Genomic DNA, 17,236 nt, shown 5'->3' on the forward strand with positions numbered 1-17,236 from the left:
AGCTACATGCACACTACATGTAAACACATCTGTGCAGCATATTACACACACCGCTCAGCTACATGCACACTACACATATACATAGCTGTGCTGCATATTACACACATAGCTCAGCTACATGCACACTACACATATACATAGCTGTGCTGCATATTACGCACACCACTCAGCTACATGCACACTACACATATACATAGCTGTGCTGCATATTACACACACCACTCAGCTACATGCACACTACACATATACATAGCTGTGCTGCATATTACACACACCGCTCAGCCACATGCACACTACACATATACATAGCTGTGCTGCTATTAGGTATAACAAGGTATAACACCTCTGGGAATAAGACACAGTACACCGCACTGCTCATCCAGAACTGACAATCACCAGGTCTGATCTAGCGCCTCCTACACGGACACCAGTATAACCAGCTCCAGCCCGACTCGCCCCACACTGGTGACACAGCGGTCACATGACCATGCCGTCAGTACAGAGGTTGAAGCTTGTCCGCCTTCTGCAGCCGCCCTGGGTAGGCACGTGACTACTTCCTGCTGTCTTTGCACGGGTAGGGCAGTCTGTGGCGCTGTTCTCACTAGTACTCTGGACTGTACTGCAGGCGGCGGCGGCACTCCCAGCAGCACTCCCAGCAGCACTCCCGGCAGTCCCAGCACACCCAGCAGCACCGCAGGTGAGTGAGGAGCTGTTACACGCTTATTAATTAGTTGTATGTAATTTCTTAGTGGAGCCGTGTGCTAATCACCCAGTGACAGAAGTCATGGGCTGTGCATCTCCCGGTCTCATTACATGCAAGAGCAAGTAGGCAGAAAGCTGCATGATCTCATACCTCAGTGTAGTACTACATCTCCCAGCTATCCTTCCTTATATCGTCTCCACAGTGTGAGGGACATGTCATATTTACCAGGGTCCTCAGGTACATGATTGTTTGTTATCTTCTTCACCTGTATTTATAAAGTTTATTGATGTTCCCCCTGTAGGTGCTCTTAGAGTAGATCGGTCCCTGTAAGCGGATCTTGGGGTCCTCATCTCCCCCCGCTTACTGTCATGGCTTTTATCTTTTCGCACCCTCTTGTCAGGGTCCATTTTTACTTTTGCGCTTTTGTTTCCAGAGCCCCGTATTCCATTTTCCCCTATTTCCAGAGCCATATGTATTATTGTTTTTTGTTTGTCGCTATACTCACACGAGGGCTTGTTTTCTGCAGGGCACCATTAATTTTAATTTTTATAATTTGCTGAATAACATAAAAAAATCCCCCGCAAAATAGGGAAAATAGTGGAGGAGGACACTTTTGTTATTTAGATTTTACTGCTGCTTCAATATTTGGAATGTAAAAAAAAACCTGAATGTGTCCCCATGTTCTTCACGCCCATAACTTGTTTATTGGCACCATTTTGGGGTAAATATGACTTTTTGATCTTCATTTTATTACATTTTTTTTTAAGGTCGGTGATTTTGCCAGAAAAAAACAGCAATTAAAGTGTTTAGAATTTTTTTTCTGTAGAGATTAAATACATTTTATTTTGAAAGATCAGACAATTATATGCTGAAGAATACCAGACATGCTTAGTTGTCTTTTTATTTATTTATTATTAGTCATTAGAATTCATTTTTTCTGAATGGGGGAAAAAGGGTTGAGTTAAAGTTTTAGGGTTCTTTTATACATATATGTATATTTCTCCATTTTTAGTCATCTTCTGAGACACTGCAAGATCTTTGCATAGGAGTACAAAGATGGCGGTGATGGTTACGGTCATGCTAACCCAATCTTCAGCCCACAATGTATTGTGCAATGAGCTTCTTGTCTGGTCTTCTGATAAAAGTTGTTTTGCATACTTCCACTCATTTTTAGACTAGATGTGCCTGGCTAATCTCAATACAATACGTCTAGTCGGCTTGTGGCCACATGTATGCAAATCACAAACTTGCTGCCTGCTCTCACCAGCAGTATCCATAAATCTAGACAGCAAGTGCACAATACAATGGCAACATTTCTAAGTGTACAGTCCCATAAGCAGGGTTCCCCAACTCCAGTCCTCAAGGCCCACCAACAGGTCATGTTTTCAGGATTTCCTTACTGTTACACAGGTGATGGAATTATTGCCTGTGCAGGTGATGCAGTTGTCACCTGAGCAATACTAAAGAAATCCTGAAAACATAGCCTGTTGGTGAGCCTTGAGGACTGGAGTTGGGGAACCCTGCCATAGAGTGATGGGAGATTGTTATCAGAAGACTGGACAAAACCCTTTAAAGGGAACCTGTCACCATTTTTTCCCATATAACCTACAGCCACCACCTTTCTGCCCATGGGACAGCATTCTATAATGCTGCAAATATGACTCCAATTTGCCCTGTAAGGCAAAAAAAACACCTTTTATTAGACTTGCCTACAATGTGGTCTGGTCTAATGGGCTTCTGGTCTTGATCCTGCTCCTCCTCTCTTCTTGCAATGCCATCCTCCTTCTCTGTTTCATGTGGAGGAGACGTCCTACGTCTTCCACACATTGTTCCCCTGCGCTCATCTGCATTGTTGCACTTCTGTCTGCCCTGTGAAGGGCAGAGCAAAGTACTGCAGTGCGCATGCGCCGGCGCTTCTTTGACCTTTCCCAGTGCATGGCAGAGAGAAGTGCGCCTGCGCAAAGGGGGAACACTGTGTGGATGATGTAGGATGCGTCATCCACACGAAACACAGAAGGAGGACGGCATCACAAGAGAGAAGGCACCGGATCAAGACCAGTAACCCCCATTGGACTGCTCTGTAGGGGAGTATAATAAAAGGTATTTTTTTTGCCCTACAGGGCGAATTAGAGTCACATATACAGCATTATAGAATACTGTCACATGGGGCTGAAAGGTGGTGGCCGTAGGTTATATCCGAAAAAACGAGTGACAGATTCGCTTTAACCCTCAACTGGTGAGGTGGGGTTTTTGTCACGCAACTGGTGATGTGGGGTTTCCTATACCCCAGTGTTTAGAAATCTTATTTTTACAGAAAATGCAAAGATCACGTTTGTTTTAATCGTTTTCTTATTGGCGATTGATTACACATGAGTATAACAAATTTTTGACACCCACAAATGGATGGAAGCTAGTGAGACACATCTCCTCATACCAGCATTTTTCAATGAATGGCAGCCGAACAAAAATTCCCTGGGGTGTGGCAAACCCCACCTCACCAGTTGAGGGTTAGATATTGTCAAAAATTGACAGCTGCTGTTTAGCCACATAGATGCTGCTATCAGAGCCTACACTAAGGCTGTGTGTCCATGATGCGTTTTTGGTGCGTATTTTGGTGTGTATTTGCAGCGCGTAAACGCTCCAGAAACGCATTGCATACCCTATCCCATGACTTCCTATAACATTCTGCAAGTTCTGTGCACATGGTCCGTATTTTTTCTGTGCAGATTTTACTCGCAGAAAAATTACGGACATGACCAATTCTTGTGCGTTTCTGCATGTTTATTGCCTATACAATGCATTGGAAAAATGCATGGCAAATACGCATGTAAATACGCGTCAAAAACGCATGGAAAAAACGCATGCGTTTTTCTGCCAAGAAGATGCAGAAATGCTCAGGAAAATTTCTGCTTCATTTCTGCATCGTGGGCACGAAGGCTAACTGTGCTGTTTAGTCCCTTAGATACCTGTACTAATTGCTGCTGTGAGTGGGCTGCAGTGGTCTTGTGACGAAACAATATCACTTGACCTGCCTGCAGTGGGAACACCTAAACTGCACTGATCTGTGAGGATGGTATGTGGTGTTTTTTTTTTTTTTCGTTTTATTTTATTATGGACGCTTTATCACTTGAGAGGTGGTTGTCCAGTTGCGTCTTTGAAATCTGCAGGATGTCAATTCTGTCAGTATTTTTACACCCACAGATAGTAATGAGAAAGTGCAAAAAAAAAAAAAAAAAAAATAGCATTTTGCAGCGTTCTTGGTGAATAAAACTAATTTCATTAAACATGTTCAGTAGACAAATCACACATGTAATCCACCGCAAAATGAAATGCTGCAGAAATACAGCAAAACCTGCATTTTGAATGTATTGTTTTGGCTGCTTAAAAAAATTCTGCAAAAACCTGGGTGTGAACATAGCTTAAAACTGCTGCATGGACCAATGTAACTTGGATGACTAGTCTTAAAGTTACTTGCCATTTTCTTCTTGAATGACCGTGATAGATTTATGACAATTTAAGCTTATTAATTCTATTCCTGTCCTGTGTTGTAATAGTCTGGTGCAGTAGGCAGTTCATGTAAAACACTTTCACTACAAAGCCAGAGAAATCTGCAATGCTGGTTGTTTAACCCGTTAGTCAATGTGTTAGTACTGATCAAGGTATCCATGGGGTGTAACTGAAAGTTAGAGGGAGTACAGGAGTGTTAACATTTACATTTGTTAACTGTTGTATTATGCCACGCCTGTCTCTTAGTTTTTCTAATAGGAAATAATGTTTTAAAATATAATAATAATAATTAATAAGAATATAAAGAAAAAATAAGTCTGGTGAGCTTGGAAAACCCGTACAGAGTAAGTATAATTAAAAAAAAAAAAAAAATCGCAAAGGAGTTTTAATCGCCAAGTAATAAAGTGCAACATATAATATTGACAGAACCTAAAATAAAAACAAAGGATACTTAGTTGACACTGTTTTGATGAAAAAAGGGTATGTCATCCCATGGCGACAAGGTGTACCCACTCAGGGTGGTCCTATCTCTAAAGTAAAACCTTTCTATGTGCCAGCCGGCCTCGGGAGATGCGGGCAGAGCATGGCCATATAATATAGATTAACCAATCCATAGTTTTTTTCCATTGCACCACTAGGGTGGTGCTTTAAATATAAATTCCCTGCCCTGTCTAATACTCACCTGCCGTTACCTTCATTTGTTTACAGCATTGCTCCGGTCGATCTCCAGCGAAAAGTCACCTGCTGGCTGATCCAGTGTTTCTTGGAGCTGCATGAAGGTCACTTTTCAATACAAGTCTATGGGAGCCTTGTTTTGGTCTCGTTCTATCTCTCATAGACTTGTATTGAGAGCTTGTGACGTACAGGTGCATCTCACTAAATTAGAATATCATCAAAAAGTTAAATTTATTTCAGTTCTTCAATACAAACAGTGAAACTCATATTATATAGAGTCATTGCAAACAGAGTGATCTATTTCAGGTGCATATTATACCTGATGAAGGCCGTTGCTGGCAGAAACGCGTTGTTTGTTCTTAGTACAGTGTCCGAATAAATCTGATTTTGAGAAAAATAATTCATCTGTAACCATCCTTATCCTCTGGAAGCGCCGAAAAAGGGAAATCTTCTATCCACTACAAGTGTTTATTTCTGTTAATGTTGATGATTATGTCTTACAGCCAATGAAAACACAAAAGTCATTATCTCAGTAAATTAAAATAATTAACAAAAAACACCTGCAAAGGCTTTCTAAGCGTTTAAAAAGGTCCCTTAGTCTGTTTCAGTAGGCTCCACAATCATGGGAAAGACTGCTGACTTGACAGATGTCCAGAAGGCGGTCATTGACACACTCCACAAGGTCCCAGAGTTGCAATTTTCATTTGGAAATCAAGGTCCCAGAGTCTGGAGGAAGTGTGTAGAGGCACACAATCCAAGCTGCTTGAGGTCTAGTGTGAAGTTTCCACAATCAGTGATGGTTTGGGGAGCCATGTCATCTGCTGGTGTAGGTCCACTGTGTTTTATAAAGGCCAAAGTCAGAGCAGCCATCTACCAGGAAATTTTAGAGCACTTCATGCTTCCCTCTACCGACAAGCTTTTTGGAGATGGAAATTTCATTCTCCAGCAGGACTTGGCACCTGTCCACACTGCCAAAAGTACCAATACCTGGTTTAAAAACAACAGTATCACTGTGCTTGATTGGCCAGCAAACTTTCCTGAACTTAACCCCATAGAGAATCTATGGGATATTGTCAAGAGGAAGATGAGACACCAGACCCAACAATGCAGATGAGCTGAAGGCTGCTATCAAAGCAACCTGGGCTTCCATAACACCTCAGCAGTGCCACAGGCTGATCGCCTCCATGCCACGCCACATTGATGCAGTAATTGATGCAAAAGCAGCCCCGACCAAGTATTGAGTGCATTTACTGAACATACATTTCAGTAGACAAACATTTTTCAAGCTGTTGTTATAAAGTATTCTAATTTACTGAGATAATGACTTTTGTGTTTTCATTGGTTGTAAGCCATAATCATCAACGTTAACAGAAATAAACACTTGAAATAGATCACTCGGCTTGTAATAATTCTATATAATGAGTTTCACTTTTTGTATTGAAGAACTGAAATAAATTTAACTTTTTGATATTCTAATTTAGTGAGATGCACCTGTATGTAGGGGGAAAACTATTGTTCGGGCGCACAGCTGGGCTTGGAAAGGAAGGAGTGACATTTGGAACTCAGACTTTGATGGAATGGTCTGCTTGTGTCATGTCTCGTTTGGAGAGCCTCTGATGTGCCTAAACAGTGGAAACGCCCACCCTCCAAGTGACCCCATTTTGGAAACTACACCCCTTAAGGATTTTATCCAGGGGTATAGTGAGCATTTTGAACCCACAGGTACTATACAGAATAGCATTAGGTCGTCATACTGAAAATCTTCATTTTTTTTTTTTTTCCACAAAAGTGTAGTTTTGGCCCCAAACTTATAATTTTTGCAATGCATAATAGAAGTAAACAGACCCCATAATTTGTTATGCTATTTCTCCCGAACACGATGATGCCCCACATGTCATCAGAAATTACTGTTAGGCCACACATCAGGGCTGAGAAGGAAGTAGCACTATTTGGCTTTTGGAGCACAGATTTTGCTAGAATAGTTTGTGGCGCTACATTTGCGGAGCCCCTAAGGTGTCAGAACAGCAGAAAAACCCCAAAAGTGACCCCATTGTAGAAATTACATATCTCAATGAATTCATCTACTGCTGCAGTAACTATTATGTAACATCAATGCCAGGCTTTATTCTGGAAAATTCCAAATATGCCAGTTTAGTGCCCATACATTGTGCCCCCATAAAATGTAGTGCCCCCATACATTTCTCCGGGTGACACACACCCCGTAAATTAAGTGCTGTCCCCGCTACAATAATGCCAAACATATGACCGCTTACTGCGGTTTAGGCACAGTGGGGATCAGAAGGAGGGGGCATTTGGATTTGGGAGCGCAGAATTCACTGGATTTTATTTGAGGGGACGGGAGCTGTCGCTTTTCCAGAGTCTTTGTTCTACCAATAACATGGGACCCCCTATAGTCTCAGTGACAGATGACGGATCTGAGAGGGAGTTGGTTTTGTGGGGGATAAATTAGGGGTTTTATTGGTAACATTTTGGGGTACATAATTTTTGATTGCTTCCAGAATAAGACTGGATCGCCAGTCTACGCTGAGCAGTTACGACGGGATTTCCGTGTAAATCCCACAAAAATGTGATTCAGATGAAACCCCCAACGGAACCACCCACCACAAAGAGGCAGATGGAGACACTTCGAAGCCGTTTGACATCTGCTCTGGTGGTTTCCATCTTTTTAGGTTCACATAGATCTGTGGTCGTCCACACTTGTGCGCTAAAATAATGGTACGCCGCAGGAACAGATACCAGTCCAAGGGGACACCATCAGCCTCATAAGTGAGTGGCTCCATCTGGGTTTTTTGTCTGAATTGCGGTTTTGGTGAATTTACACGGAAACCCCAACGTAAGTGCTCAGCGGAGATCGCAGTATAAATGTGAGCCGAGCCTTATTCCGATTTTTTTTTTTTGGAGGCAGAATGAAGAAATAGACAGCAGCTCCAGAATAGTTCTTATTTATTTTTTCGCAGTTCTTCGGGTGGATTCAATTACTGCGGTACCAGATTTATATGGGGTTTTTTTTAGGTTTTATTGCTATCACACAGTAAAACTGCTTTTTTTTTTTTTTTCCGTTGCCATATTCTGAGAGCTATAACTTTTTTATTTTTTGGTGCACAGGGCTTATTTTTTGTGGGACGAGTTGCAGATTTTTTTTTGTACCATTTTGGGGCACATAGTAATTTTTGATCGCTTTTTATTCAGATTTTTCAGACACAGAATGAACAAAAACTAGCAATTCAGTTAGTTTTTGGATTTTTTTGGAAGTCATGCATGCCCATGCTATCACACTGCCTCCACCATGTTTTACAGAGGATGTGGTGTGAGCTTAGTTTCATCTGTCCAAAGAATGCTTTTCCAGAACTGGGCTTGCTTCTTTAGATGTTTTTTTGGCAAAGTCTAATTTGGCCTTTTTATTTTTAAAGCTGATTAATGGTTTTTATGCCCTTTCTGTAAAAAAAAATTTAAGGCGTCCATGATTTTTATTTTTTTAAGCTGAGTTAACTTGTACAGATTATTTTGACTGTATCATCATTTTACTATAAATGCTGCCAATGTCTTCATATCAGAATTATGGGCTGTAGACATATATCACTTATCAAAATGATTTATTATGGTTTTCCAATTCGTCCATAAAAAATATTCTGTCTGATTTTTTTTTTTTTTTTTTCTTTTTTAAAAGCTGCAAAGAAAAAAATAAAAAGTCAAGTTGGCAACCCTGATTTGCATTCATGAAGTATTCTCTTTATGGTAGACTTAGATATTGAAACACCTACTTCCTGGAGTGTTCTTCACTTGAGTGGATGTTGTGAAGGGGTTTTTCTTCACCATGGAAAGTGAAAGGATTCTGCTATCATCCACCACTGTTGTCTTCTGTGGACTTCCAGGCCTTTTTGCATTCCCAAGCTCATCAGTGTGCTCCTTTTTTTTTTTTTTTTTTTTTTTTTTTTTTTGCAGAATGTACCAAACTGTTGATATGGCCACTCATGACATAACCTTTCTGCTATCTCTCTGATGGATTTCGTCTTTTCAGATTATTGGTCTGTTTCCCTTCCATTGAGAGCTCCTTTGACCGCATGCTGTGGGTTCACAGCAACAGCTTCCAAATTCAAAGGTCACACATGCAATCAGCTCCAGACCTTTTACCTGCTTAGTTGATGGATTAACGAGGGATAGCCCATTTAAGTCCTTTTGTCGTCTAATTACTTTTGGTCCCTTTAAAAAGAGGCAGCTACATATTAAAGAGCTGTAAACTAAACCTTTACTCCAATTAGGATGTGAATACCCTCAAATTAAAGCTGAGAGTCTGCACTTTATTTGCACTTTATTGATTATATTACTGTATCTTGAATATGTATTGGTAAATATCTAAAATTTCAAAACTAGTTACTATCCAAATATTTCTGGACCTAATGTGTGATACGTGCTAAACCCAGACAATTATTATGGACCATTTATCACACGTCCAAATGCTGGACTTGTTAACTACTATTTACCCTACTCTTTGCCATACTACATAGTGACTTTACCACTATTTTTATGTTTTATATATATTTTTTAAATATTTGGCAAGCCCAGTTTACCAAGGTTGGTAAGCTGTTTCTGTGGTACTATTTGCGAATTTCATTGAGGTGCACTCTATTTTATCTTTTTTGACATTTGCATTTTAATTAATTTACTGCTTTTTATAGAATTACTTTTTGTGCTACTAGCCTGGAGATTTTTTGTGTGGGTTTTTTTTATTATTATTTATTTATTATGAAGATAACAGTGGCAGAAGCCACCTTAAGAGTGGTTAGGTGACTTCTAAAGCTGTTTCGCAGCTTTCGAAGCTTGAAGCGGTTAAAAGAAGTTACAAAAGAAAGAATGTATGCCCTGTAAGTTATTTTGACATACCCCAAAAAAAGTCAGACAGCAAAACAATTAAACTTGTGTCTGATCACTGCTGACAGGGAGAAGAGGAGAATTCAGATTCTGCTTCGTTAGCAGGTTGTTTATGAATGTAAAGGGAGTGACTCAAACCCTAAGAATACTCTAGAGAACTGTTCATGTAACCTACTAAAATATAAATGTAGATTCATCAAACATATTTACAAGCTCGCTGCAAAGGACTTGTCCTATGCATAATAGTGTGATATGTGACTGAATTGCACTTATATTTTAGCAGAATTTTTCATTTTCATAAGCCATAGAGGCGTGACAATAAATAACACCATTTAGTCTGTAAGCTGGTACATATGCCGAATTTATAAGCCATAAAGTAGCCAACCTCCTTAGTCAAAGTTCTATATAAATTGACAGAGATGGCCGATTACAGTGCACTAATTCTCCATCAGTCCTATAGTTTGAGAACACGGGACCCCCTTGCTGATTAGTGGTCTAGCAGTTGTGTGGTGCGAGAGATTTTCAGTGGTAGTGCTTGAATAGATTTTGACTACATTGCTGTAATCTTTTACTATGTCCGAGGAACAACTTTTGGGTTTAGTTGCTCTTTAAAATTACTCCTTAACAACAGAAGGCCTGCACAGCAAATTATTTTGGTTTGTATCCCAAGAAGAGGTAAAGTAGACAAATTTCAAGGAAGTTTATTCTACATAGCAAACACTGAGAGTATACTGGCTGGTGGCCCAGGAAATGGAGTAGTGAGTGGGTATCTGTTCTTCTTTACCTGCACTGGCACAAATTGTGCATACACGTATACCTGCCGATGGTGGAATCGTACCTAGATTTTATATAGCTCAGATTAGACATGGCTTCTGCATTGCTCTTTTTTAATAATAATTATAATGATGATGACCTTCAGCAGTACAGTAATAAAAATACCAGGTAATACCGATTGATGTGGAATCCAGTCATAAGAAAAACAGGTAAAGTTTTGTTTTTTTGGGGAGACTCTTGTCAACTGAAAGTGAGTATGAACTAAGCACATACCATTGTAGAAGACAGTCTCTCTAAGAATCTCACCTTAAGGACTTGTTCGCATGCTGTGTTTTTTTTCCCATGGGTTTTTTTTTTCCATGGGTTTTTCAAAGGTAAAAAAAACTACACTTTATACACTTTATAGTTCTAGCAAAGTGATGAGATTTCTTAAAGATTTCTTGAGGATTTGATCCTTCAATTTGGGTTTTCAGAATCTGAAGCATGTCAATAATTCTTTCAGAGTTTTTCACCCATTCAAATAGGTGGAAAAAAAGCACACGTAAAAAAGTGCATATTTTATGCAGTGCTTTTCCTGCCCAAACGTGATTATTTGCAGCATTTTCTGTACCAAAGGAAAAAATGCTGCATAAAATATGCACATTTTTATTTTTCATTCACTTGAATAGGTGAAAAACACTGAAAGAATTGACATCCTGCAGATTTAAAAAAAAAAAAGATTTTGGTTCAAATACGCAAGGAAAAAAAAAGTAGCACATGCATGAGATTTCTGGAAGCTCGTTAACTTTGTTGGTACTGCATTTTTTTTCTTTGGAAAAAAACACAGCAAAAACGCAACGTGTGAACAAGCCCTTAGTGGTTTAATCCCTGCCTCCATTCTGCAGAAACTGAAATTCAATCAAACATGCTAATTGGGGTGCTTGGTGTGTGTTATAGATATAATTGCAAATCTATAAGACGTCTCATAGTGGATACTGAAGCAAGGCTAGCAATCTATTTCAACTTTAGATGGCTCTTAACTGTGGCTGAGAAACATCTAACTGTCTGGAACAACCTCCACTGAGTCGGGGCGTAATGGTGGCCAACTGTCACGGCATGCAATCCTCGGCAAAATAAAAATGGGAAAGTTGTGGAAGGGATGCAGGATCAGCCCGTCTCAATAAGCAATGTCCAGACTTCAGGTGCAACAGGAAGGAAAACCTGCTTTTACTGGAGCAGTTTATGATAATGATGATTACAGCTCTTCACAGTTATTCAGTACACTGAGCCAGCAGCCGCTCATGGTGTGATGAGCCCAGCTCTTTTCCGGCAATTTGTAGCAGCTATGCTCACTCCCGCTGCATATAGCGCTATAAGTACACTAAAACTTCTCCTCTCAGCCTGAACCTTGGCATCCACGGCACCTCAGGCTTACAGGAAAGTACTCAGCTCTCTTCCCACTACTGATAACTAAGGTTCATATCTAGACATCTCTCCTCTGATCCCTAACTGACAGTTGGGCACTTCCTGAACTCGCCAGGACACTATTTCCCATGTGGCTGCACATATTTCGCTGTAATCCCAACAACGACCACAGCAAAGGCACTGGCTGGCCTCCTTGTTCTCTAGCAACACTCAATCCCAGGGTTGATTCTCCTGTAGGGGCTGCTACCCACCAGACTTCACAATAGCTCTTAGGCCACGGCCCCACTATCAGTATTCGGTCAGTTTTTTTCTCTCCAGGAGTGGGAGCCAAAACCAGGTGAGGAACAATCAGAAAAAAAGTATAATAGAAATGACTCGCCCCCTGGGCCGTGGGGTACCCGGAACCGGGCTTCAGTGCGATGATGGGGGTAGTAGTGGCAACCCGATCCCGTGGCTCAGGGTGGTCAGACCAAATGCTGTGGCAGTCTATTTGTAGAGTTATGAATGTCCGACTACGCCACCCGTGGATTGCGGTCAGGGATGACCGCCGCTGCAAGGCAGACCGCTGAGGCTGATGTGGGTGTGCAGCACAGGGGTCGGATAACTCCCCACGGGAAGATTGTAGCCTCAGGGCAGCGTATGTGAATGCTGGGGGTGATAGTGCAGGCCGCAGTAATAAGAGTTCAGAGTCCGCTTCAAACAGTCCAGGGTCTTTATTGTAGGTATTACTACTGACCCAACAGGAGTACCGGGTAGCAATGGGCCTGGGTGTCTGAGAGCATTCGGGCGAGCCCCACTGGTCAGGGTGAGTGTGAAGGCCTACCATTCTCTCTCTGCCCTTGCTGACTATCCCCCTTTTCGTGGTGTAATAGCCCACGTCCCTGAGCTGGCCGTGTACTTCGCCTGTATGGCTTGCGACTCGGGCCTTAGGTACGTTTTGCTTCTCCGTGCTGTACTGGTCCCTCTGTGTGGTGGAGCCTCCAGGCTTCTTAGGCCAAGGGACCTGAAATCCCTCGCAGGTTGGTTCTCTGCTGCTGGGCTTGCAACCCTGACCGCCTCGGACCCCAATGTCCGGTAGTGTAGTTCTCTCAGCCAGGACCGGCTCTCGTCGCCTCTGTCCCTGGCTCGCAGCTTCTCCTCTGCCTCACGGACTCCTCGGCTACAGCTGAACTGTCCCTCCTTCTCTGGGACTAGTCTCAGTCCTGAGCTAGGTCGTCCAGTTCTCCCTAACCCTGCCCTCAGTTCCAGCTTTTATAGGGGCAGCCAGCTCTCCCTACTGGCCTGGGACAGGAGGTGCTGTATGCTAATTGTCCCTGACCAGGGAACCTCCCTCCTGCTCTCAGACACAACCTTTAATATTTGTGGCATCCAGGCCTGGGGTGACACAGAAACAAGTCACCAATTCTGCATTTATCACCCACTCCTGGTTTTGGCTCCCACTCCTGAGAAAAAACACTGACTGAGTACTGACCAGATACTGATAGTGGGGCCATGGCATTACATCTCTGTGTGTGTAAAAATGGCTTCTCACACCATCAGAGTTCAGATATTTGTGACGTCTGTCTTTTCAGGGCTCCTCATAACCCCCTCCTTTGGAAACAGGTAATGAAAGAGAATCCTCTAATGGATAGCAGAAGTCAGTCCTGTCCCTAGCTTGCCTAAGAATGTGGAATTGATAGCCTGCCACCTCAAGCATCAGCTTGAACAGATAAACAGAGTACTTAAAATCCTTTTGTCTCCCATTTAGAAATTATGAATTGAGGTTTTATGAACGGCGTCAATATGATAGATATGAAAGTCATATTTTCAGGGTAGTGACGAAGTGGTGAACGAAACGCATTGTCTTGCGTCACTGGGCGGTGACCATAACGCCTTCAGCATCGGCATGATGGATTGCTATTCATGCCACCATATTTTCTATCTACATAAAGATAAAACCGTGATGGGAAACATGACCGTAATATCTCCCGCCTGGGATCTCCAGGGGCAAAAATATCATAGAAGGTGGGAGTGTCCTAATTTTCTAAATAAGAAGTGACCAAGCCTGTTATGAGTCACCAGATGGGAGGTATGTGGTTATAATTTGTGTTAATAACAGCAAATGCAAATTATAATCTTTGCCAGTCCAGGGAGATGCAGATTACTGTAGTTCTGTCTCTTGCTCCCCAAAAAATGAAGAGCTCCCCTTCATAAAAGCCTGGGCCAACCCTGCAACATCAGGTTCAGTACATTTCTTCTGTTTATCTTTTTTATTTTCTGTAATTGTTTATTTTGTACTGTTTTGTCTATTTCTGTAACATCTTTGCATATTTTTATAAACACTTCCAACTTTTTAGGATTAAATATGTAAAATTTAAAAGCTCTGTTCCTCTTGCTCTGTAAACCTCACCCCTGAAGCCATATGCTACCTACCTGTTGTCCAGTCGGCCTGTATAAACGATTGGTGGTGGCAGCTAGATTTTTGTGTGTTATTGGGAAACTTGGCGGTGACCATACCAGCATATGCTAGGAGAGATAGCGAATACTAGAGAAGAGAGAGAGAGAGAGAGGATTCAAAAAGATCAAACTGGAACTGTGAGCAGCAACTAACAGAATGGTTTTTAACAGGGAGAAATGCAAAGTCCTACATCTGGGCAAGAAAAATGAAAAAGCATATACTGCATGGGAGGAATAGGTCTAAGCAACCGCACATGTGAAAAAGACTTGGGTATACTAATAGATCACAGGCTGAACAAGAGTCAACAGTGTGATGCAGCAGCAAAAAAGGCAAACAATTCTGGGTTGCATTAACAGAAGCATAGAGTCTAGATTACATAAAGTAATTATCCCCCTCTACTCCTCTTTGGTCAGACCTCATCTGGAATACTGTGTCCAGTTCTGGGCACCACAGTTTAAAAAAGATATTGGAAAACTGGAGCAAGTACAGAGAAGAGCTGCCAGGATGGTGACCGGTCTAGAAACAATATCCTATGAGGAACGGTTAGAGGATTTGGGAATGTTTAGCTTGCAAAAGAGGAGACTTAATAGCTGTCTACATATATCTGAAGGGTTGTCACACTGTAGAAGGATCAGCTTTATTCTCATTTGCACAAAGAAAGACTAGAAGCAATGGGATGAAACTGATTGGGAGAAGATACAGATTAGATTTTAGAAAAAACTTTTTGACAGTGAGGGTGATCAATGAGTGGAACAGGCTGCCACAAAAGGCGGTGAGTTCTCCTTCAATGGAAGTCTTCAAACAGAGGCTGGACAGACATCTGTCTGAGATGGTTTAGTGAATTCTGCATTGAGTATTGAACACGATGACCCTGGAGGTCCCTTTCAAGTCTAACATTCTATGATGATATATACAGCTCTGGCAAAAATTAAGAGACCACTGCAAAAGTTTAATTTTCTCTGATTTTTCGCTTTTAGGCTATGTGCCCACGATGCAGAAATGCTCCGGATTTTTCCTGAGCGTTTCTGCATCTCCCTGGCAGAAAAAACGCATGCGGATTGTACATGCGTTTTTCCTGCCAGGGACAAGTGGAAGTGAAGCGTTATTCACATGCATTTCCGCGTGCGGGTTGTCAAGTTCTTTCCAAGCGATTTTAGCATCACTTGGAAAGTGCTTGACAACTTGGTCACACTATATAAATCCATGCAAACAGCATGGATTTATATAGTGTGACCGAAAGAATGGTAAAAAATAAATATTATACTTACCTTCTGATGGCCCCCAGCGTCCTTGTCTCGGCTTGCCGGCAGCTCGCGGTAGATTAAAGGACCTGCCAACGTCAGCGGTCGCGTGACCCGTCACATGACTAAATGACGTCACCGCAGGTCCTTTAGTCTACCGCGAGCTGCCGGCAAGCCGAGACAAGGACACTGGGGGCAATCAGAAGGTAAGTATAATATTTATTTTTTATTTTATTCTTTTTTTTTTTTTACAGGTACTATGGTACCCGGTTCCGGAGGAGAGTCTCCTCTTCTCCAAACCCGGGTACCATCCGCACATTGAAACGCATGGAATCCGCATGTGCGGATCCAGTGATGCGGATTCCATCCGTTCCAATGCAAGTTAATGGCGGCGAAAACGCCGCGCTTCTGCAAAATAATTGGTAGTGCTGCGGATTATCATTGGGGAACATGGCAGACCTTCTACCAAGCATTTTTTAAGCGTTTCTGCTGAAAAATTGCTGCTGCGGAAACGCTTAAACGCATAGTGGGCACACAGCCTTATAGGTATATTTTTGAGGAAAATGTACATTGTTGTTTTATTCTATAAACTACTGACATGTCCCTGAAATTCAATGCTAAAAATTTTGTACTTATTTGCAGCAAATGAGAAATCGTCAAAATAATAAAAAAGAAACGGTGCTTTCAGACCTCAAATAATGCAAAGAAAACAAGTTCTTATTCATTTAGAGACAACAATACTCATGTTTTAACTCAGGAAGAGTTCAGAAATCATTATTTGGTGGAATAACCATGATTTTTAATCACAGCTTTCATACTTCTTGGCATGCTTTCCACCAGTCTTTCACACTGCTTTTGGGTGACATTATGCCACTCCTGGCACAAAAATGTAAGCAGTTCTTCTTTGTTTGATGACTTTTGACTATCCATCTTCCTCTTGATTACATTCCAGAGGTTTTCAATGGGGTTCAGGTCTGGAGATTGGGCTGGCCATGACGGGGTCTTGATGTGGTGCTCCTTCATCCACACATTGATTGACCTAGCTGTGTGGCATGAGGCATTGTCCTGCTGGAAAAAAACAGTCCTCAGAGTTGGGGAACATTGCCTGAGCAGAAGGAAGCAAGTGTTTTTCAAGCATAACCTTGTATCTGGCTTGATTCATAGGTCCTTCGCAAAGATTAACCTGCCCAATTCCAGCCTTGCTGAAGCATCCCCAGATCATCACCGATCCTCCACCAAATTTCACAGTGGGTGCAAGACACTGTGGCTTGTATGCCTCTCCAGGTCTCCGTCTAACCATTAGATGACCAGGTGTTGGGCAGAGCTGAAAATTAGACTCATCAGAGAAGATTACCTTAGTCCAATCCTTATGGTCTTTGGCAAACTTCAGCCTCGCACTCCTTTGCTTCTTATTGATGAAAGGCTTTTTTCTAGCTTTACATGACTTGAGGCCTGCCTCTAGGAGTCTATTACGAACTTTTATTGCCGTGTACTTCACCTCAGCTGCCATTTTCCATTCCTTTTGTAGGTCACTTGATGTCATCCTGTGGTTGCTAAGTGACATTAGAATAAGATGACAGTCATCCCGGTCAGTGTAGAGTCGCT

The 17,236-nt window shown here is 41.8% G+C and overlaps 1 protein-coding gene across 4 annotated transcripts in view; it reads left to right on the forward strand.

Moving 5' to 3' along the window:
• Window positions 1–510: 510 nt before the first annotated feature.
• LOC141265511 (serpin B6-like) overlaps window positions 511–17,236 on the forward strand; it is a 47,099-nt gene continuing 30,373 nt past the window's right edge. For 2 of the 4 annotated variants that reach the window (XM_073678681.1, XM_073678680.1), the window contains exon 1: window positions 511–697. The gene's annotated coding sequence lies outside the window, so the exon portion shown is untranslated. The remainder of the gene's footprint in view (window positions 698–17,236) is intronic. The other 2 variants (XM_073678679.1, XM_073678678.1) reach the window with 2 other exon arrangements.

Source organism: Phyllobates terribilis, unplaced genomic scaffold, assembly GCF_046119375.1.
Source record: "Phyllobates terribilis strain yellow unplaced genomic scaffold, ASM4611937v1 Scaffold_4__5_contigs__length_816908805, whole genome shotgun sequence".
Lineage (NCBI taxonomy): Eukaryota > Metazoa > Chordata > Amphibia > Anura > Dendrobatidae > Phyllobates > Phyllobates terribilis.